Here is a 24801-nt window from a genome sequence, read left to right as displayed (position 1 = left end):
CATATAATTACTGATTGTCGAAAATTTAAGATTAAATCTTTAGAAGAAAGTCGTAAATATGCAAAGAATAAAAAAATTTGCTGCAGATGCCTCAACCATGATTGGTTCGAAAATTGTGATAATAATTTAAAATGCAAAATATGCAATAAAAATCATAACGAACTTCTACATCCAGAGTCTGGGGATAGTAAAGCATCAATGTCTACAAATTCAACATCAACAAAAGTAATTCTGGCCACGGCTCAAATAAAAGCAAAAGCGGCGAATGGCGAATATATAGTATATTGTTAAGAGCTCTAATTGATCAAGGGTCTCAAATAACATCAATATCTGAAGAAGCAGCGCAGATATTAGGTGCACCAAGGACAAAAATTCCAACAAAACTCCATGGGTGGGAGGAGGAGTCAAAATTTAAGGTTCAGGTACAAATAAAACCAAGATTTCGAAGCAAACATGTGAAAAAAGTAGATGCAGTAGTTTTATCATTACTGACCACTGCTTAACCAGATCAATCATTTAAATATGATATGAAACAATGGAAAAACTATACACTTGCTAACTGATTAATTGTATCTCCAATATACTGTGTAGTACACACCACCGCCTTGACCAAAACAAAAAACACCCCATACACTTTAGTTATAAAGTGATATAAGCCTCGACGGGATGGAGAGACTTGAATTCTAAGACGAGGTGCCGGAGCTGGCGATCGAGGTTCCGCGGATCGAGGTCGCCGCGCAGGGTATAAACGAATCTCCAGTAGACGAACGTTGATAGCGAATGCCCATGTGTGGCTTCTGTAGATCGAATTGTCTTATTGAATGTTGATGAACGCAGTGCCTGTTCGAGTGTTAACGTGCGAATCCATCCCGTCGAGGCTCGAAGGACCACATATGTTTACTCACTTGATTTTGGAGCCTTTTCCAGACGCCCAATTATTCCGACACCTTTGACTTCCGTTAGTAACCACCAGTTGTGGGTGGTTTGTAAGCCACTTTTGCACGTATGTATGTATTTAGAAACTGATCAGCAAACACTTTCGAACGTAAAGATGGATTTAGGAAATTATCAGCACGCACTTTGAACGTATGTATGTGAAAATGAGAATTTAGCAGCAACCACTTTGAATGTATGTATGTGAAAATGAAAATTTAGCAGCAACCACTTTTGATGTATGTATGTGAAAATGAAAATTTAGCCGCAACCACTTTTGATCGTATGTATGTGAAATCGGAAAACACTTTTGTGCACTTGTATATGAAAATTTGAAGACACTTTTATGCGCTTTTAGTTGAAATATTGGAAAACTCTTTTATGCGGTTTTATTTGAAATATTGGAAAACACTTTTATGCATCTGTACTTGCAAATCTGAAGACACCTTTATGCGCTTTTAGTTGAAATATTGGAAAACACTTTTATGCGCTTTTAGTTGAAATATTGGAAAACACTTTTATGCGGTTTTATTTGAAATATTGGAAAACACTTTTATGCATCTGTACTTGCAAATCTGAAGACACCTTTATGCGCTTTTAGTTGAAATATTGGAAAACACTTTTGTGCACTTGTACTTGCAAATCTGAAGACACCTTTATGCGCTTTTAGTTGAAATATTGGAAAACACTTTTATGCGCTTGTACTTGAAAATCTGAAGACACTTTTATGCGCTTTTAGTTGAAATATTGGAAAACACTTTTATGCGCTTGTACTTGAAAATCTGAAGACACTTTTATGCGCTTTTAGTTGAAATATTGGAAAACACTTTTATGCGCTTGTACTTGCAAATCTGAGGCTGTCGACGCCGTGATGATACCTCATTTCGCCTCGATATGGTTGGAGGAGGGGCTATTAGTCTCTTTTGCCGACCCGGACGACTGGTCTGCTGCGTTCTGCCCGCGGAGCGTTGGCGCATAACGGCCCGTTTTGGGGCACTATGCAGCATAGTATGGTGTGCCCGGTTGCACTGTTGGCAGAGGGTGACTGACGTACACTCCCGTTTGTGGTGTGCCGTCGCCAAACAATTCAGGCAGTGTCCGTGAGCCAGAGCAACCTTCTGCCGTTGTAAGGGCTGCATGCCACGGAAAATGCTGCAATGTTGTAGCCGATGAAAGCGCCGACACAGGGGACATCGGTTGCGCGGAGGCTCCGCCGCTGGTGTTGAGGGGGGGGGTAGCGGTCGCGTACCACTACGAGGAGCGGTTGCAGGAGGCCTTGCCGCTGGGCTTCGTGGCGCTGAAGCTGCCCCAGGGCGTGGCGCAGTAACGGTGGACCTCACTGTTGGCGTTGGCACGCTGGGCATATCCCCATCCATATTGATCTGTATAAAAAAGTTATAATAATTACAAATTTGCAGCATGCAATTTATATGGCGATTGTGTCACGGTATGTGGCAAGAATGGGTCGTCATGTAGATCGACCATAGCGGTTAGATTCGTCAGTAGTTTCAATTAGGGTTTATCTGCGGGTTCATCGATTAATTATTTGATTTTAATTTTGTTTGCGGGATTATCGATTAACGATTTGATTTTAATTTTGTTTGCAGGATTATCGATTAATTATTTGATTTTTCAAATCTTGTTTGCGGGATTATCGACAGTTTTCTCATTATATGCGATTTCGTTACTATATGGCAGAAAACATAGTTTCACGAGCGGTCTTGTTAACATACCGCTTTGAGTGCGGAGATCAACAACTCGCACATGACCGTCAGAGCCGTAGTGTAGGTTCTCTATGCGTCCAAGCCGCCATTCGGTAGGGGGCAGACACTCATCATGGATGATGACACAATCTCCAAGCTTTGGTGCCTTTTCTGGACTCTTCCACCTGTACCTTTTATGAAGGTCCTTTATATATTCTTCCTTCCATCGGCGGCTGAAATCGTGATGGAGACTTTTTATTCTCTCCCATTGATTTAATAAGGATAGCGACCCCACGCCTGGCTCAGGTGTGGCCAGAATGGGTGCTCCTTTGAGAAAATGCCCTGGTGTTAGGGCTGTGAAGTCAGAGGGATCTTGCGAAAGGGTTGTGAGTGGCCGTGAATTGAGAACGGCTTCAATTCTCACTAACAGTGTGGTGAACTGTTCATAATTAAATTTGTAGTTTCCAGCTACTTTTTTAAAGTGGGATTTAAGGCTCTTTACTGCTGATTCCCGTAAACCACCCATGTGAGGAGCGCTTGGGGGGATAAATTGCCAGTTAATACCTTGGGGAGCATACCTTTGTACAACCTCTGGTGAGACTTGTTTGATAAATTCCACAAACTCCTTCTCAGTGGCTCTTTGGGCTCCAATGAAGGTTTTACCATTATCGCTCATCAGTTTTTGATGGGAAGCCGCGTCGTCCGACGAAGCAAGCGAAGGCCGCGAGGAAAGCCTCCTTTGTCAGATTCGTACACAGCTCGAGGTGCACTGCTTTTGTCATAAAACAGACAAAGACAGCCACATAGCCTTTCATTAGAGTGGGGGTGCGTTAACGTATCGCAACGGCGATAACTCGAAGGGCACTAGGGAACGATGAAAATCGCTCAAGGATGTCATTATCATCCAATGTAAATGTGAAAGCAGTCGATTTTTCGACTTTCTGGGGCAATTATATTGCGCATGGGCGATTTTGGCCAAGAATCTGGAGATTCTGTTAACCATCGGGGGCCATTCCACCAGAGAGTGGTGGTGGCAAGGTGCAGCGGCTTGCACCCTCTTGTACCTAAATCGGCAGGATTGTCAGCACTGGCTACGTGTCGCCAAGTGGCTGACTCCATTAGGTCAAGTATTTGTGACGTACGATTAGAAATGTACGTTTTCCATGCGTGTGGTGGTTTTTCCAACCAGGCTAGAACGATTTCAGAATCGGACCAGAGATGCAATCGGTATTTCTTCATGTTTAAGTGGGTCTGCACCATGGAAACCAATTTTGCGAGTAGTAGGGCGCCACAGAGCTCAAGTCGAGGTAGATTTAGCGTTTTTAGAGGAGCCACCTTAGCTTTAGCTACTAATAAGTGGCTTGTGGTCGCGTTATCACTTTGAGTGCACACATATAAAGTGGCACAGTATGCCTTCTCAGAGGCGTCACAGAAGCCGTGTAATTCGACTTTGTGTTCGGGGGAGTAGTTTACCCACCGTGGGATTTGTATCTGTGAGATATCGTTTAGATTGCTCGCGAACTGTGACCACTTTTCTAAACGAAGTGGTTTTACTTGTTCGTCCCAATCGGTCCCATCTAACCATAATTCTTGTATCAGGATTTTGTATCATAATTGGTGAAAGCCATCCTGCGGGGTCGAAAAGTTTTGCCACAGAGCTCTGCAGAGGAGAGAAATTGGCGTTTTGTACTGGCGGAGAGTGCGGATATGGACTCAGTCGTGTATGAGAACTTGTCCGATATCGCATTCCATTGGATGCCCAGAGTTTTTGTTGTACTTCCCTTTTCGAAAATAAGGAAATTAGTGTCCAACAAATTTTCTTTTGGTATATTTTTTAATATAGTTGGGTGATTTGCCGTAATCTTTTTTAATGGAGACCCTGCGGATTTGAGGGCTTGGATTATTTGTGATAATGATTCCTATGCTTGTGGAAGACTGTGACTTCCAGACAGAATATCGTCTACATACGTTTGGGTTTTTAACACCTGGGTCGCCAGAGGAAAGTCTGACTTGGTGTCTTCAGCCAATTCATGGAGTGTTCGAATGGCTAAGTATGGGGCACAGTTAACGCCAAAGGTAACTGTTTTTAACTTAAAGTCGCGTAGTGGACTAGTGGGTGATTTTCTGAAAATAATTCGTTGAAAATCCTGATCGTCTTGATGTACGACTATTTGTCTATACATTTTCTCGACGTCCCCATTGAATACGTATTTGAAGATACTCCAATGTAATATAAGCAGCATTAGGTCTGGCTGAAGCGTGGGTCCCGTAAATAAAATGTCATTTAGGGAATTTCCCGAACTAGTGGACTTTGACGCATTGAAGACAACTCTCACCTTTGTGGTTTTTTTGTCTGGTTTCACCACTGTATGATGGGGCAAATAAAACGAGTAGTATTTACCTTGTATGATTTTTTCGCCAGCGGTGACTTCCTCCATGTTGTCTAAATGGAGGTATTCTTCTACGACCCTATCATATTCTGCTTTCAGCTCGCCTTTTTTTTGTAGGTTTTTTTCCATACTTAAAAACTGTTGGATAGCAGAGTTGCGGGAATGACCTAAGGCGAGTGTGCGGGGAAATTCTGGCTTTCGTGGTAGTCGTACGACGTACCGGCCCTCTTCTGATCGAGTAGTTGTGGTTTTATAAATATCCTCACAATACCGATCTTCAGGAGTTGTGATTGATACTGGGGGGAGTTCCTCTAACTCCCAAAACTTTCTTAATTGCGAATTGAGGTATTCGTTAGAGATTTCCTCAACCTGAGTTGTCATCGTGGCAACTGGTTCCGCAACTAGTCCACTTAGGACCCATCCGAAAATGGTATTTTGCGCCAGAAGTGTTTTTGTAATTTTCTCAATACCTTCGAGTATTATCTGTGGTATGAGATCGCTGCCTAATAGAAGATCTATTTGAGCGGGGGTGTTGCAGTTGGGGTCTGCTAACTTAAGGTGTGAAGCCTTTTGCCACTGCTTGCTATTTATATGATAGCTTGGAAGCATGTTTGTTAATTGCGGTAAGACAATAGCTTCTGCTTGAATGCGCTTATCCGCTTGGGGGGAAATTAGGGTAATGGGGCAGATTTTATTGGAGTTTTGGACTACTCTTCCGCCCATTCCCGTAATTTCAAAATTGGCTAATTTTGTAGGCAGTTGTAGCCTATTTTGTGCCCTGGTCGCAATAAATGATCGTTGCGATCCTTGGTCTATTAAGGCCCTGAGTTTAAACAGCTCTCCTCGGTGTTCGATGGAGACGACTGCTGTGGGTAGTATGTAGTACTCTACTGCTGTTTTCACTATGTAGCGTTTGGGTTTTTAATGCCTTTGAGCAGCATGGTGCTTCTTGGCAGCTTTCTGAATTTGTTGTTGCAACTAAACCTGTTGCTCTTTTTATGTTTGTGCTGCTTTGGGGTGAGCTGGAAAAATTAGTAATGTGTAACATCGAGTGATGTCGTTTATGGCAATAAACGCAATTAAATTTGCTTTCACAATCTTTAAGCATGTGTGCATGTGATAAGCAGTTTGTGCAAAGTCTTTTTGACTTTACAAAATTGTTTCGATCAACTATGTTTAATTTCTTAAATTTCTCGGAAGATTTCAGTTTATGTCCCCCTGTGCACAGTTCGCATGACGTTTGTTTGTATTGTTCAGATGTGAACGTTTGATTTTTGAAGAAGCTTCTAATTGAATTGTTGTTGGTACTGGCTTGGGATCTTTGGAAGCTTCTATTAAGGTCATGGGAAATACCTTTTGGTTTAATTATCTTTTTATTAACTCTTTCTGCGATTTCATACTGGGTAGTTAGGAAATCTTGCATTTGCTGCCACGTGGGGCATTTTTTCCATGATGAGAGAGATTGTTCCCATAGCAATAACGATTTTTCTGATAATGCGGCGGTGCATATATTTATCAGAATTGGGTCCCAATTGTCTGTGGGAATATTTTGTGTTGCTAAAACCGACAAACAGTTGGAAACAGTGGATTGAAGTTTCATATATTCTTCATTTGTTTCCTTTTGAATTTTGGGCAAGTTCATTAATATCGTTATTTGCTTATCTACCAGTATTCATTCGTTTTCGTACCTTTATCTCAGAGCTTCCCAAGCCAAAGGGAAATTGTCGTCATTTAATGTGAACTGTTGTACGATGACGCCTGCTTGACCTTTTGTTTTGTATCTGAGGTGATACAACTTTTGAGCATTTGATAATTTCGGATGGTTTATGTAAGCAGCTGTGAACATGTCCCGGAAGGAAGGCTATTGTTCATAACCACCATGGAAAATTTCAGTGTCGCATGCGGGCACCTTAAGGTGGATACCCGAACTTGCCTCTTGATTTTGAATTTGTGGCAGCTCTACTCTCGGAGGTGGAGTAGATGCAACTGCTTTATTTAATTTTAGCTGATCTGCGATCATAATTTTTGTGTCTTCATACTGGTCTAAGCAGTTTTCAAATTTGGCGTAGGCAGAAGATTTAAAGTTTTCTGGTAGATCTGAATCGTCAGTATCTACAATTGCGTCATATGCAGTCTGGAGACGTGTCCAAAAATTTTCAATTGTTTGGCTTTTTATTTCTACCGCCGATTCCGAATTTTCTTGAATAGGCGAAGAAGCAAAACGATTGCAATATTTTATTAGACAATCACTCTCCGCAATGAATATAGAGTATGATATGTCCTTCCCCCTTTTTTGTTTGGTAGCACCTTGCTTCGAGCGTGTAGCTTCTGCAGGTGTAAAAGGGCTCTTTTCGTCAGAAATCATTTTTGGGACCTTTAGCAGCTGCGTGGGTTTAAGCTCTTTTGAGTCTGAGCTCATTTAGAAGATGAAATGAATAATAAAAATGTCCCAGTAACTTAAATAATCGAAGTATGTATATATGTAAATGGTTTCGCACCAAGTATACAGATGTAATATGTCGCAAAAAGACTCTTTGTAAGTAGAGCTGCAAAGAAAATCGATAGACCTTTTTTTTTTTTTTTTTTTTTTTTTTTTTTTTTTTAATATACTGAAATTATTTGGTGAATGCCAAGTTAAAGTTCGTATATGTATGATTGGCCGCGAACCCTTTATGTAAATAAGAGTTTTGAATTAAGTTAATAAACAAAAACGCTTTTAATCGCTGTATGCTTATGTATCCCGAAAACTCTTTTGAGTTAAATAAGAGTTGTTTTTAGAGTATTCAATTTAATTTCGCTTTAATTTTCCAAAATTTTTTTTTTTTGTTTGCATGTCCGTAAGTCTTATAGGGTATACCTATAAGTGGTTTTTTTTTTTTTTGTTATGTGTCAATGAAAGCTCGTTTTAGAGATCACTGCACTCTGTACGTATGTATGTATGCACATATGTATCACGCTTTGATTTGTTTTACACAATCCTGCTTGTTTTTGATCAAAAACCAAGGGGTATTGTGGGATATGTGCCAATATGGACTTTGAATATATTGTACACGCAATCCTGCTTGGTTCTGTTCCCAAATCCAAGGGGTACTGCGGAATATATGCCAAAGTGGACTTTGAAGCACAATGCGTATTTACATATGTGACTATACACGACTTATACAAATATTTAATAAATTTTCCGCCAGTATTAAATTTTGTTTTTTATTCTTTAATTGAGAGAAATTTTTTTTTTTTTATTTGAAGTGTACCCGATTTAAATGAGGTATATTTTTCCCAGTAAGGAGAAACCGCAGGAAGAAAATTAGAAGAATAATTTCCACAACTTCAACTGTTTGTGGATATGTATGAATGCACATGTATAAGTAGAGGTATATATACATATATGTATGTGTTATTATGTTATATATTTAGGAGCAAGTTATACTCTTGTACAATATATAAGTTATCACAGCTAGCATAGCAGTTATCACAGGTAGCATAGCTAACGAAATATACAACAACAAAGTTGTCGTAGCTAGCAAAATACGAGTATACTGACGAGAATGTTGCTCAATAAAGTTAAATTCCAAAAATTACAACAACAGCACATTTCGTCGGCACTAAACCAGAGCGGAAGTCGTGCCACCGCAATGTAAGCCGTTTCTTGAACAAACTGAGGTTTACTGTTTCGCTATATTATTGCTTACGTTAGCATTATAAAGTATATAGAATTAAGTACTAGTAAGTAAGAATTCGTACATATGTAAGTTTATAGTAATAAGCAAAAATTTTGTATAAAAAGAAATGTATTGAATAAAATAATTTGGAGTTCAACTTGACAATTCAAATGAGCGTGTCTTTATTATTTGGTGGCAACTATTAACTGGCGCCCGAGAATTTAAATTGTCTATATCGGTTGAAAAAAGCAGCGTTAGAAAACTCTAAATCGCGCATTGATAAAATTGTTGTTGCCCGCGAGCAGAAAAAAAACAGCGTTAGGAAACTGCTGTTATCTAAACAAAGTGTTTAAAGTAACTCTAATCGCACATTAATAAAACTTCTGTTATCCGCGTGTAAGTAACTAAGCAGCTTAACAAAACTGCTGTTATCTAAAAACGTGCTCAAAGAGACTCAAAACTGTGCATTAATAAAAACTATTGTTGCCCCTAAACAAGAAGGAATCAACGTAGAAAAGCTGCCATTACACCAAGTGCTCAAAGTGACTTTAATACGACAATAATAACTGTGCAACTGAGAAAATTATTCTCGCAGCATATTCAACTGTGTAGACAAAAGTGCAAAACCACCAAGACAACAATCAAAGCCTGAACTGTGACGTCATCCACTCCCAAGTAGCGGAATAAAACACCTCAAAAAGGAACAAGTGGACCGCCCGAAATCAGGATGCAGAAGCTGATACTCCCGATACTGTTGTAAGAATTAAAATTAAGTTATTCACCTTTTTGTAATCAAATTTGTGTATTAAGCAATTTAAAATAAATTGTAATAAGAGCAAGATTATAACAATTAGCAATAGAAAAAATTGTAAAAACTGGTGAGCCTCAGTATGGATCAAGTACAAGAAGCCATCACACACTTGACAGGCGCTATAAACGCACAAATCGAGCAAGCTAAGGTATTAAGCAATAGAATAAATCAATTAGAAGCTAGAATCAACCCACACAGCGAAAGCGCTAACCCCAATAACCTTATTCACTTAACAGAGGCAGACCTAGCCGAAATTAGCAGATTGCCTGATAGTGTAAAGAACCTACCGACATTCGAAGGAGACCCGATTCAATTTATCTCCTGGATCCACAATGTAGAATCTATTTTACAGGACTACGAAGTAGTCAGAACAAAGCCACTGTATAGAGCCATCCTACGACATATTAGGCAGAACATTAAAGGCCCTGCAGATACGGCCTTAATCTCTTACAACATATTCAACGATGATTGGGGAACAATCAAAAATTGTTTGTGACTACACTATGCAGACAAACGCGACCTTAGGACTCTAGAACACGAACTAGGAACCTTATCCCAAAAACACTTCAGCGTAGAGCAATTCTACGCAAGAGTCAATCACCAACTATCCCTGATAATAAACAAAATAAAGAGTCATGATTATTCAAGAGAAACAAATAATGTTCTACTGGAAACCTATAGGAATCGAGCCCTTGATATATTTATCAGAGGCCTAAACGGCGAATTGTCTAGAATGCTAGTCATTCAACGCCCCAGCAACCTACCCGAAGCATACGCTTCCTGCCTTGAAATTCAAAACATTAACTTAAGAAACTATTCAATATATAAAAAAAATGGAAGTAGCTCTAATCAAATACAAAACCATCAAATGAATCCAAAACCAATATTTGTACCAAGGGTATTAAACCCTGCCGAAAAAAATTTAATCTATAATAAAAACATTCAAAATCAAGCACCGCCACCGCCCAGACCAACCAATCCTAAACCACCAATCCCTATGGAGGTAGACCCTTCAATACACTCACGAAGAATAAACTATATGAATCGACCGAACAATACGCCTATAGTAAGGCCATCCAATTATTCTTCAAATATCCCTAAGAAATCCCAAAAACTATTTAATGTCCAAACAGAGGACGAGGAAATAAATTTTATGACAGACGCCTGTCTACCCTACCCTATTTAGAACTAACTTTAAAGAACGGGGATATCGCGAAGTTCCTTGTAGATACGGGAGCTAATAAAAACTTTGTCTCCGAAAAACTTTCAAAAAATTCAAAGAAACTTCAGTCTCCTTTTAAGGTTCACTCAGCCACAGGTCAAGTAAATATAACCTATAAACTACGTGGACCATTCTTCGGAAGTATAGGTATTACAAATAATTTTGATTTCTTCACATTACCCAATTTAAAATCCTTTGATGGCATTATTGGCGATGATACCCTCAAAGAATTGGGAGCAATCATAAATAGGAAAAATGACACAATAACTCTCAAGGATGTGGTACTGCCACTAAAACAAAATATCTCTAAACAAATAAATAATATTCAAGAAAACCCCTATGAACATGAAGTTAAGGAAATGATAAATAAATATTCGGAACTTTTCGGACCAGTCTCCGACAGTGGGACAATCGACACAACTGTATTAGCAAAAATTAGAACAACAAGTGAAGAACCGATATATACAAAATCATATCCTTACCCAACCAACCTACGGGGCGAAGTAGATAAACAAATAAAAGAACTTCTAAACAATGGTGTAATAAGGCCTTCAAAGAGTCCGTATAACTCCCCATTGTGGATTGTTCCAAAAAAACCAGGTCCATCAGGAGAAAAAAAGTATAGAGTAGTTGTTGATTTTAAACGACTAAACGCAATAACTATACCTGATTCCTATCCAATACCTGATATAAACAACACTCTCGCTAGCTTAGGCGAATGTAAGTATTTTACTACACTCGACCTTACATCCGGTTTCCACCAAATCAGGATGAAGGAAAAGGACATAGAAAAGACAGCTTTTTCAACAGCCAATGGTAAATATGAATTTACTAGGTTGCCATTCGGTCTTAAAAATGCCCCTTCCATTTTTCAGAGAATGATCAATGATGTTCTCAAAACGCTTATAGGAAAAGCCTGCTACGTTTATATCGATGACATTATAATAATGGGAAAAACTAAAGAGGAACACTTACGAAATATTGAAGATGTGTTCATGCTTCTGTACAAATCAAATTTAAAAGTCAATCTGGAAAAATCCAAATTTTTTAGAACAGAAGTAAATTTTCTAGGTCATATCGTTACCGGCGAAGGTATTTTGCCAGATCCTGACAAAATATCCGCTATTAAAAAAATCCCCGCACCTGCTAACCTTAAGGAATTAAAAGGTTTCCTGGGTTTAGCATCGTATTATAGGAGATTTATAAAAGATTTTGCAAAAATTGTTAAGCCACTTACCAATTTAACTAGAGGTGAAAATGCTCAAATAAAAGCAAGTCAATCCAAACGGATACAAATTTCACTAACAGAGGAAGGCTTGAAATCATTTAATGACATAAAATATTTGCTTACATCTTCTGAAATTCTGGTATTCCCAGACTTCAACAAACCCTTTATTCTAACGACAGATGCTTCCAATACTGCAATCGGAGCAGTCCTTTCACAAGGGATAATCGGTCAAGACAGACCCATAACTTACATCTCCAGATCACTCAATAAAACCGAAGAGAATTACTCGACAATAGAGAAAGAAATGCTCGCCATAGTATGGTCCCTCGAAAAATTAAGGACTTACCTGTATGGAGCTAAAGAAATAAAAATTCTTACTGATCACCAGCCACTGACGTTTGCATTAAGCAACAGTAATAACAATGCCAAGTTAAAAAGGTGGAAAGCAAGGATAGAAGAATATAATTATAAACTAATTTACAAACCAGGAAAAACCAACGTAGTCGCCGATGCATTATCACGGCTGCCAATAGAAGTTAATACGCTAACATCCACAGATGAAAATTCACAACATAGCGCAGAAGAGGATAGCTCAAAGCTCATTCCTCACTGTGAAGCTCCAATTAACGTATTTAAAAATCAAGTTATATTTACAGAAGGAAAGGAGGAAATTACACACGAAGAACCTCATCCAAGCTTCCACAGACACCTTATTAAATGTGAAGTTTACAATAAAGAAAACCTAAGTAAAATCTTGAAAAGTGTTCTAAACCCAAACATAATCAATGGAATTAAAATCCAAGAGAAATACATTTCATTACTTCAACAAATATATCAAGAAAATTTCTCACAATTTCGTATCAGGATAACACAGAAAGTAGTTACCGATATCGCAGAATTGGAAAAATACTATTTTCCACAAATGACTAAACTTATTAAAAAATATACTAAATCATGTGAAATTTGCGGATGTAATAAGTACGACCGGCATCCACAAAAACCCAAGTTACAGGCAACACCCATACCTTCGTATCCAACAGAAATACTGCATATCGACATTATAGAAATGTCCGGCGAAAAATGTATCTCCTGCGTTGACAAATTCACTAAATTTGTAAAATTTTTTAGGATAAAAAATAAATCAGTACTACATATCAGGGATAAATTGATAAAGCTTCTACACTATTTCACTGTACCAAAGACTTTGGTCATGGACAATGAAGGCAGCTTTATAAGCCCAATAACTCTGAACTATTTAGAAGGGTTAGGAATTGAAATCTATTTAGCACCACCTCAGAAAAGCGAAGTCAATGGTGCGATAGAACGTGTGCATTCCACTATTATTGAAATAATCAGATGTCTCCAAGTGGAATATCCTGATTACTCTTTTAAAGAAATTGTCAACATTGCCGTTGACAGATATAATAACACGATACATTCAGTTACGAAAAGGAAACCAGCTGATATTTTCTTTGGAAGAACACAGAGAATCAACTACCAAGGTTTAACAAACTTTAAGGAAATAGTTAATTCTGACCTTCGAAATGAAATAGCCAGAAACCAAAAAAATACACTAAATTATCACAACAAAAATAGGTCAAAAATAAGGAATTACGAACCTGGTGATACTATATTTAAAAAGAACAAACAAATTAAAGGGAAAACGAAACCCATTTTTAAAAAAGAAACTGTCGCTAAAGACAATACCGTCACAATAACTACCAAAGATAACAGAAAGATTCATAAATCACATTTAAAAAACTAACTGACATTTACTCTTTAAACTCTTACCTTACTGGACAACTGCAACAGTGGACACCTACGAATATGACAGCCCACTCGTGACGATCAAACAAAGACTAGGAAAGATTACAAAAGGGACATATAAAATTATCCACACTATCGACTTGGACGACTACGAAAAAATTACCAACGACGTTAGACTTACTATATACCAAGAAATTAGTAAAACAAATATTTTATTTCCACAACTAAAACATCAACTTTCCGAGATAGACAGCTTTCAGTAGCCAATAATTCTTAATCAGCGAGACGCTGATGCTTAAGAAGGGGGGAGTTATCACAGCTAGCATAGCAGTTATCACAGGTAGCATAGCTAACGAAATATACAACAACAAAGTTGTCGTAGCTAGCAAAATACGAGTATACTGACGAGAATGTTGCTCAATAAAGTTAAATTCCAAAAATTACAACAACAGCACATTTCGTCGGCACTAAACCAGAGCGGAAGTCGTGCCACCGCAATGTAAGCCGTTTCTTGAACAAACTGAGGTTTACTGTTTCGCTATATTATTGCTTACGTTAGCATTATAAAGTATATAGAATTAAGTACTAGTAAGTAAGAATTCGTACATATGTAAGTTTATAGTAATAAGCAAAAATTTTGTATAAAAAGAAATGTATTGAATAAAATAATTTGGAGTTCAACTTGACAATTCAAATGAGCGTGTCTTTATTATTTGGTGGCAACTATTAACTTATATGTACATCAGTAAGTGTGTATATATTGTAGATATAATATATATGTAGAAAATTTTGAATATATGCATGTATGAACGTATAAGTATTTGTATGTATGTATGTTTTAATATTTTTATTTCTTTTGTCCGCTTATCTTTTGCCTTATGCTTATTTTGAGCAATCCTGCTTATACTTGATTAAGTACAAGAGGGTATTGCTGGAAATTAGAGAGCAGCTTTGGTTTTGTGGAGATTAACTTTTGTGTTTCCCAACAAAACGTTAAGCATTTATTGGCAATTCAAAATTTATTACTGTATAACAGCGTTGTCCACGGCCTATGCGCACAATTGCGCACGGACAGTGCCAAACACCTCACACCATACATAATGAGCGCTCTTGAATGCAAAGGAACACCGAAGTACCTGTTGAGCATTATCTCCAAATACCTGTCGAATAGGCTGCTACTCTACGATACCGATGAGGGACCAAAGCAGTACAGGGTGACGGGAGGGGTACCACAACGCTCAGTGCAAGGTCCACTGCTGTGGAACGTGTTATATGACGGAGTGCTTCGACTACCATTAGAAAGAGGGGTCCAAATTATCGGGTACGCCGATGACATTGCGGTAACGGTGGTTGGGAAAGAAATCAGTCAAGTAGAAAGCTTATGTGAAGACACCGCCTTAAGAATAAAGAGCTGGCTCACGACAAAAAAGCTCCAACTAGCAGCCCAAAAAACGGAAGCAGTGCTAATTACCAGCAGAAAAAAAATAGAAAATGCTACATTTAATATTGATGGTCATAGCATAACGACTCAGCAGTCGTTAAAATACCTAGGCGTTGTAATAGACACGCGGCTTAATTATTACACGCACATTGAAAAAGCATGTACAAAAGCGACGCGAATAACGGTGGCCCTATCCAGGATGATGGCTAATATTGGAGGACCAAGCCAGGGCAAGCGAGCACTCTTGGCTAAAGTGAGTCAATCAGTGCTAATGTATGCGGCGCCAATATGGGGACCAGCAATGCATAATAAAACATACGCGAAGAAAGCAAGATCTCTGACTCGGCTTAATGCAATAAGGGTTATTTGTGGATTCCGCACAGTGTCACATGAGGCGGCCGGGGTCATATCGGGCATCATACCACCGGACATAATGGCGTTAGAGCTCAAAAGAGTCTACGAAAAGTCAAGAAGCGCAAGGAGGCGTCTTACAACAGGGGAGCGAAATAAGGAAAGGGAGGAAAGCTTATGTGAGTGGCAGAGGCACTGGGACATAGCAGAAAACGGAAGGTGGACATATAAGCTAATCAGAAACGTGAAAACATGGGTGGAGAGGAAGAACGGCGATTCTGATTACTACCTGACGCAATTCCTGACCGGACACGGATGCTTCCGAGAGTACCTGTACAAATACGGCCACGATAACGGAACAGAATGTTCATTCTGCGGCAATGGCAGCGAAAACGCAGAGCATATTTTCTTTCACTGCCCGAAATTCGAAGCAGAAAGAAAAGACTTAGAAATTACTATCAACGAACGTGTGACTCCAGAGAATATCGTGCACCACATGATAAAAAGCAAAATCGTGTGGAGTAAAGTGAAGAGCTGGTCCGCAATTGCCCTGCAAGAACTAAGAAAAAAGGAAAGACAACGAAGTAGCCATAGCAGAAGAGTTAGAGAAGAGTAGTCCATAAAGGCGTCCACGAAGAGCCAATTTTGGCTGAGCCTGGTCCTGCGAAGAAATGCTTAACGGCAGTCCCGTCGGATCAGTGAAATGCAGTCGGAGTTAGGGTTTAGTACGTAGGCGTACTGTTACGCAAGTTCAACATGGACATCCATACTGAGCGTGGTCCCGAAAGAGGTGTACCCTTAGCGTACAGTATGAATCGTGCATGCCGTCTAGGACTGACGGTATCTATGAAAGATTCCCCCTTCGAAACAAAAAAAAAAAAAAAAAAAAAAAAACCTCACACCAATATGTCGCGACAAGTGTCTGTGAAAGCACGATTGTGCTACCGTATTCAACTTCGTAGGCAAGCAAAGCAGAACTTTGCGATCAGTTGACGCTAGAATAACCAACACAAGCATAACGTGCACACAGTCACGTTGGACAACACTGCTGTATAACCAAACTGTTCAGTTTCTAGCGGTACTTCGGTTTTTACCGTGAAATAAACCGAATACTAAATACAGTTTGGCAACAGATTTTTTTCTTAACGGATCTTTTATAAAAACCGCAAAAATGAATTTAATAAATATACATGCATATATATACATATGTTGAAATAATAAAGAAAGATTGAAAGGAATCGATTTGACTCACTTTATTTTCCTCCAGGGGTTTTTTGGGGGCAATGTTGCTAGTGCTAGCGAGCAACTTTTTGTTTCTGCTCTTCTTCCTGGTATTTGCTGTGGTGGTGCTGATTTGATGTGGTTGTTGTTGGTTTTTTTTGTTTTTGTTAGTTCGTGTCCGCTCTTTCCAATTACATAGTATGTGTTTTTGTTATGTTCCGCGCCCGCTATACATACATATGTATGTATATTGGTAGCTTTATATTCATTTCGCGCCCGTTCTCTCTTTTTATACTCTCGCAACAAAGTTGCTAAAGAGAGTATTATAGTTTTGTTCACATAACGGTTGTTTGTAAGTCCTAAAACTAAAAGAGTCAGATATAGGGTTATAAATACCAAAGTGATCAGGATGACGAGTAGAGTTGAAATCCGGATGTCTGTCTGTCCGTCCGTCCGTCCGTCCGTGCAAGCTGTAACTTGAGTAAAAATTGAGATATCATGATGAAACTTGGTACACGTATTTCTTGGCTCCATAAGAAGGTTAAGTTCGAAGATGGGCAATTTCGGCCCACTGCCACGCCCACAAAATGGCGGAAACCAAAAACATATAAAGTGTCATAACTTAGCCATAAATAAAGATATTAAAGTGAAATTTGACACAAGGGATCGCATTAGGGAGGGGCATATTTGCACGTAATTTTTTTGGAAAAGTGGGCGTGGCCCCGCCCCCTAAAAAGTTTTTTGTACATATCTCGGAAGCTACTATAGCTATGTCAATCAAACTCTACAGAATCGTTTCCTGCAAGCATCTCCATATACAGTTCAAAAATGGAAGAAATCGGATAATAACCACGCCCACTTCCCATACAAAGGTTATGTTGAAAATCACTAAAAGTGCGTTAACCGACTAACAAAAAACGTCAGAAACACAAAATTTTACGGAAGAAATGGCAGAAGGAAGCTGCATACAGGCTTTTTTTTAGAAATTGAAAATGGGCGTGGCGTCACCCACTTACGGACCAAAAACCATATCTCAGGAACTACTCAACCGATTTCAATGAATTTCGGTATATAATATTTCCTTAACACCCTGATGACATGTACGAAATATGGGTGAAATCAGTTCTCAACCACGCCTTCTTCCAATATAACGCTATTTTGAATTCCATCTGATGCCTTCTCTGTATAATATATACATTAGAAACCAATAATCATAGCGGAATAAAACTTTACACAAATACGGTATTTGAGCTGAGGTATCCCTTGTGGAAAAATTGTCGTGATCGGACTATAACTTTTCAAGGTCCCTGATATCGAACACGAAGAACCCAGTGCCCAACCTAACTTAACCAAATTTTTCACCGAAAATATCGGTAAATCTCTCGGAATTTAATTCTAATTAATTTTACAGCAAAATAAAAAATTATGTAAATGACGGATAATAAAATCTCGATTATCACTTTATCATGCGAGAGTATAAAATGTTCGGTGACACCCGAACTTAGCCCTTCCTTACTTTTTATAGTTGTTACTGTTTTACACCGTTTTCTTTTTTATTTTATATTGAAGTTATACTTCTTATCCGACGCCGGAAAAGGTGGCGATAGATTCTGGTTGCGCAACCTTCCATATAAATGTAACGCAAGGTTGCGCATCATCGCTCCATCCATATGAATGTAACGCAACCTTGTCTGCGAAGATGTTCCAGCAGCAAGCGAAGCGTTGACAATCGGCGATCGTTTGTTCGTTTCTTTCGGCACAGCTCGGCCGACACAACAACACAACACAATGTTGCCATGCTTATGCTGTTGTTGTTTTTGTAGAACAATGTTTCAATTTTTGGTTGGTGACATATTCACATGTGTGCGCATATGTATGTTTGTATGCTTGTGCATTATTGAAGTTATACTTCTTTTTCTTTTCGTTTGTTCTGCGAATTCTCAACTATTTTGTGTGACTTTTAATTGAAATACTCTGCGTTGGCCTTTCAAAATTAACACTTCACAGAATCATTTCTGTGCTTTTGAAAAACGACCCACGATGACGAGGTATATCGTTTTATCTGGGAGCGTGAGATTTAAGAAATTCATTTCTAATTTTGTCGTGTGTCATATTAGAAATGATGTTTCTTCGATAATCGCTCGCTTACAACGGATAGAACGACTTCTGAGTGGTGATTTTAATGAATGAATTCACAGAATCATTTCTGTGCTTTTGGAAATCGACCCACGATGACGAGGTATATAGTTTTATCTGGGAGCGTGAGATTTAAGGAATTCATTTCTAATTTTGTCGTGTGGCATATAAGAAATGATGTTTCTTCGATAATCGGTCGCTTACAACGGATAGAACGACTTCTGAGTGGTGATTTTAATGAATGAATTCACAGAATCATTTCTGTGCTTTTGGAAATCGACCCACGATTACGAGGTATATAGTTTTATCTGGGAGCGTGAGATTTAAGGAATTCATTTCTAATTTTGTCTTGTGGCATATTAGAAATGTTTCTTCGAAAATCGCTCGTTTACAACGGATAAAACGACTTCTGAGTGGTAATTTTAATGAATATATTGATTTGGGTGAAATACTCTGCGTTGGCCGTTAAGAAGTTAAGACTATACTTCTCAGGGCATCACAGCAATGTTATGTATATGTATATTGCTGTGATAAATTTATTGCGAAAGCAAATGTTCTACAAAGTATGTATATTTCTATACTTAAACAAAATTATTAGAACCATCGTATGTTCCTTGCATGCGTAACCAAATCATACTTAAGTCAGCGCAACCTAAGTGTCAATGGTGGTGTTGGTGGTAAGTGCCTAGAATGTCATGATGTGAACACTGGTTCGAATCTCAACAGAATTTATTTTTAACTTTTTTTTTTAATTTTTTGCTTTTTAACATCGTATACTATACTAATAAATATTTTTTTTTCTTACTAATAGAAAATAAATTTATCACAGCAATATACATATACATAATATGTATATACATATACATAATATTGCTGTGATAAATTTAATTTCTATTAGTAAGCAAAAAATTAAAAATAAATTCTGTTGAGATTCGAACCAGTGTTCACATCGTGACATTCTGGGCGCTTACCACCAACACCACCATTGACACTTAGGTTGTTGTTCTAAATTAGCAATTGTTATTACAAATGGTATAATAAAGCTATAATATAGCTATTTTATGCTTTTATTTGTAAAATAACGTCAAATTTGTTAGAGCTGTGAATAATTTTACATTTTCATATTAGTGGCATCACCACTCTTCCTCATCTCTCTATCTTCCATTCTAATTGTCCCGTGTTTCAAAAGGAGGGAAAACAGTACCTACAATATTATCGTGAATACGGAGCACGAAAGAAAGCAGAGCGGGAAAAGGAGAAATTGGAAATGATAGCTGGCAGCCAACCGAGGAAGAGGAAAACAGCTGAGGAATATCAGAGAGCGCGTAAAAAAGATTCAACGTCTGCTGTTTCATCAATCTCTGCGGGAGCATCTATAATTACTGATGAATCAACAATCGTCAATTCACCGATAACTGCTGGGCTTTCAACGCGTGTTGATGGATTACAAAAGATATATGGTTACGCTGCATATTCCCTTCCGCAACGAAGAGACAGAACTTCTTTCCGAATTAAAATTCCTTCATTTAGACTTTGCTTTATAAAATGTGCATAATAAAATTATAAAATGTGAATTTAAGTTTTCTTTCATATAAAATGTTATGCATTTCTGAACACCGCTAAGAAGTATAACTTTTTTTGCATTATCTCCGTTTTGTTGAATTTCACCACTTTTTCATGCTCCACTTGTATCTACAATCCATAGAGCCTGTCAGTATGGCTCGAAGGACCATATGTTTACTCACTTGATTTTGGAGCCTTTTCCAGACGCCCAATTGTTGTGGGTGGTTTATAAGCCACTTTTGCACGTATGTATGTATTTAGAAACTGATCAGCAAACACTTTCGAACGTAAATATGGATTTAGGAAATTATCAGTACGCACTTTGAACGTATGTATGTGAAAATGAGAATTTAGCAGCAACCACTTTGAATGTATGTATGTGAAATCGGAAAACACTTTTGTGCACTTGTATTTGAAAATTTGAAGACACTTTTATGCGCTTTTAGTTGAAATATTGGAAAACACTTTTATGCGGTTTTATTTGAAATATTGGAAAACACTTTTATGCATCTGTACTTACAAATCTGAAGACACCTTTATGCGCTTTTAGTTGAAATATTGGAAAACACTTTTGTGCACTTGTACTTGCAAATCTGAAGACACCTTTGTGCGCTTTTAGTTGAAATATTGGAAAACACTTTTATGCGCTTGTACTTGCAAATCTGAAGACACTTTTATGCGCTTTTAGTTGAAATATTAGAACTCATCTAGCCACTGACCCATTGTTTAATAAAGCAGAAAGAATAGACATGGTAATTGGTGGAGACATTTTTAGCCGAATCATTGAAGACGGTGTCAAAAAAAGTGAAGGAGTCCTTGGACAAGCAACAAAATTCGGTTGGATTTTATCCGGAATCATCAAACAAAAAAAAAAATTCAGTAAGATAACATCCACGACTAAAAACCTAGAGCGATTTTGGGAACTGGAGGAAATACCAGATGAAAACAATATCGAAGAAGGTGATGCATGTTTTAAGCAGTTTGAAGAAACCTTCAAACAAGATAATGATGGGCGATTTTTTGTAGAAATCCCTTTTAAAGAAGATAAAGATTTGGGTGATTCTCGCAAACAACCTGTGGCGCGCCTCGTTTCTATGGAAAATAAATTTCAAAAAAGCAATAAACTAAAAGAAGACTACCATCAGTGAATATAAGGACCTTGGTCATATGGTCAAAGCAAATGATCACTTAAAAGGTAAATATTATCTACCACACCATGCAATACGAGAAAACAGCTTAACAACGAAGTTACGCGTTTAATTTGATGCATCTGCAAAATCTTCGAACAGAAAAAGCCTCAATGACATCATGTTTTCCGGTCCTAAACTTCAGAGAGACATATTTGACATTCTTCTCAAATGGAGACTTTGGAAAGTAGTTATCACTGCTGATGGGGAAAAAATGTTCAGACAAATAAAAATTGTTGAAAAGAATCGTGAATATCATATAATTTTATGGCGCGAAAGTCCTTTGAACAAAATTGAGGAATATAAGTTGATCACAGTGACTTATGGTACTGCATCAGCTCCATATTTAACAGTACGTACATTATTTGAAATTGCAAATAAATGTCCAAATAAACAGCTCCAAACACTAATAAAAGAAGACTTCTATATGGATGACCTTATGATAGCCGCAGATTCAGTTAAACAATGTCAAGCCATTCAAGAAGGCATCAGCAATCATCTTCAGATCTTTGGATTTCATCTTCGAAAATGGCTTTCAAACTGCAGTAGCATAACACGAAATATAAAAGCGAAAGAAGACAACGAAACAGTTCAAATTAAAGAAAATGAAGCAGTGAAAACTATTGGACTATATTGGGATCCAAAACAAGACGAATTCCAATTCAGAACTAATTTGACAAATGCCAAAAAGACTACTAAAAGGAGCGTTCTTTCACAGCTTGCTCAAATATTTGATCCACTGGGTTGGATGCAGCAATCTAACTGGGATGAGCATCTTCCTACAAAATATAAAAGATTTGGATTTGCTTCCGAAAAGGCGTATGCTGCAGTCATTTATGTTAAAACTGGCAATTCAGTAAAGCTGTTAACCGCAAAAACAAAAGTTAATCCGCATAAAATCGGAAAACATTACCTAAACTAGAACTTTGTGCAGCTCATTTGCTAGCGAAATTAATAAATACAATTTGTAAAATCATCACAAGAAGTCATAAAGTGTATGCATGGAGCGATTCTACAATAACCCTTGGCTAGATTGACACATTCAAAAACAAAGATAAGTTTGTTAGAAACCGAGTAGAAGAAATCCAAAAACTTATACCACAAGCAACCTGGAGACACGTAAGCACAAAAATTCTGCTGATTCGGCGTCAAGAGGTATATCATCCCCCAAACTACTAGGCATGGATATTTGGTGGTATGGGCCAAAATGGCTAGCATTGTCGGGAAACCAATGGCCAACAGTTGCAGATATCAACATAGCAACAATACTAATGACATCAAAAACCGAAAGTCAATTTATCGACAACCTAATAAACCGATATTCTAGCCGATAAAGCTTCAAAGAGTAGTAGCATACTTACATATTACGCTTCGGTAAGAAAAGAGAAAATCAGCACTCCGTAAATTTGTCTGTAAAAGTATTACAAAGAGCAAAAAAAACAATCATTCGACAGTCACAAAAAAAATTCTTCAAAGACGAAATGAAGCAACTATTGAATAGCAAACAGCTCAGCAATAAGCAAAATTGTCAACCTCAACCCCTGTTTAGATGAAAATGACGTTATGAGAGTTGGAGGTAGGTTGACAAACGCGGAATTGCCTTATAGTTCAAAACACCCAATAATTTTTCATAAAACAACTTTAACTGCATTAATAATTAAAGATGGTGTGCTACAATACATAACGGAAACCGGTTAACAGAAGCAATTATCAGGAGACAATACTGGATAATCGAGGTTAAGAACGCAATAAAAAGTTGTATACGAAATTGTTGTAAGTGTATACGATACAAACAAGTCTCTGCAAAACAAGTAATGAGCGATCTACCAAAATTCAAAGTATCAATGTAGAGTATGTTTACTTATACTGGAGTTGACTACGCTGGACCATTCCAAATGAGATGCTCAAAAGGACGTGGTCAAAAGTCTTTCAAAGGGTACGTATCAGTTTTTATATGCCTCTCAACTATAGCTGTTCATCATGAGGCAGTCAGTGAGTTATCGTCAGACGCGTCTTTGGCAGCACTAAGAAGATTTTTCAGCAGAAGAGGAAGGTGTCTTCATATCTACTCGGACAATGGATCCAATTTTGTTGGAGCAAATAAGTGGCTTGATAAAGAGTTTAAAACAGCAATAAGGCAAAACTCAGATGTAGCACTAATTTTGGCCAACGAACAAATAACTTGGCATTTTATTCCCCCGGCAGACCCACATTTTGGAGGAGTGTGGGAGGCAGATGTAAAAGGAATGAAATACCATTTAAAAGGAGCCATCGCAGATACAAAATTAACTTTTTAAGAAATGTCTACAGTATTAGTTCCAATAGAGGCATCTTTGAACACGCGTCCACTATATTCAATAAACGACGATAATGGAATAGATGCGTTAACACCGGGTCATTTTCTAATTGGAAGACCAATAAAGTCAATTCCATCTCTCGAACCAGAAGAAGCATGTAATGTCATATCATTATCACTTGGAAGGCTCCTTGAAGGAATAACGCACAATCACAATTTAATTGTATATAACAAGAGACAAAAAAGAGCACCTTTGGAATGGGTTGGTTCCATTTACAATATGCTATTTGGGTTGATGGATGCCGATGACCAAGACCAAAATGAATATAATCTTAAAATTCTACTCAGCAACCAAAGACATTTAAAAGAAGGTCTCAAGGCGCAAATTTCTGTAATCAATTCGACAGCAAATATTATCAATAAGAATATATATGAAGTAAATGAGCAATTTACAAAACTTCAAACTCAAATTAATAAGTATCATTCTGAGATAGTAATAAAAGATATTAATCGCGATAAAATGGCTATACAATTTCAAATGCTGGTAACACAAATTAACATTCTTAAGAGCGAATGTGAAAACACACAAAGATCCATAACTGAATTACTAATCGATTTGAATCATGGAAGAATTAATCCAGCTCTTTTAACTCCCTTGCAAGTGAGTGAAGAATTGATGCTCATTAAAGAAAAATTACCAACAAAACTTCAAATTCCTGGACACCAAAGCGACAGTCAATTACGTGATGTTTACAACCTCATGGAAGCAAGAGGAATTATCATATATCTGATGCAGAGTGAGTCATCGGAAGTTTTCAAATTGATAGCCATTCCTTCCGAATATAAAGGACGTGTTCTAAAAGCGAAAGTACGAAACGATTTTTTTTTTATTT

General features: G+C 37.8%; 1 protein-coding gene and 3 pseudogenes across 15 annotated transcripts in view; 3 read left to right on the top strand and 1 right to left on the bottom strand.

The window, feature by feature from the left end:
* Window positions 1-24801, bottom strand: part of LOC125779099 (glutamate receptor ionotropic, kainate 2) — a 2985835-nt gene that overhangs the window by 623313 nt on the left and 2337721 nt on the right. The window lies entirely within an intron of this gene.
* On the top strand, window positions 18716-18901 carry LOC125779912 (small nucleolar RNA U3; annotated as a pseudogene).
* On the top strand, window positions 18913-19092 carry LOC125779797 (small nucleolar RNA U3; annotated as a pseudogene).
* Window positions 19104-19280, top strand: LOC125779796 (small nucleolar RNA U3; annotated as a pseudogene).

This window comes from Bactrocera dorsalis, chromosome 6, assembly GCF_023373825.1.
Source record: "Bactrocera dorsalis isolate Fly_Bdor chromosome 6, ASM2337382v1, whole genome shotgun sequence".
Lineage (NCBI taxonomy): Eukaryota > Metazoa > Arthropoda > Insecta > Diptera > Tephritidae > Bactrocera > Bactrocera dorsalis.
Note: the sequence above shows the minus strand (reverse complement) of the source record. Positions and strands in the feature narration are given on the sequence as shown.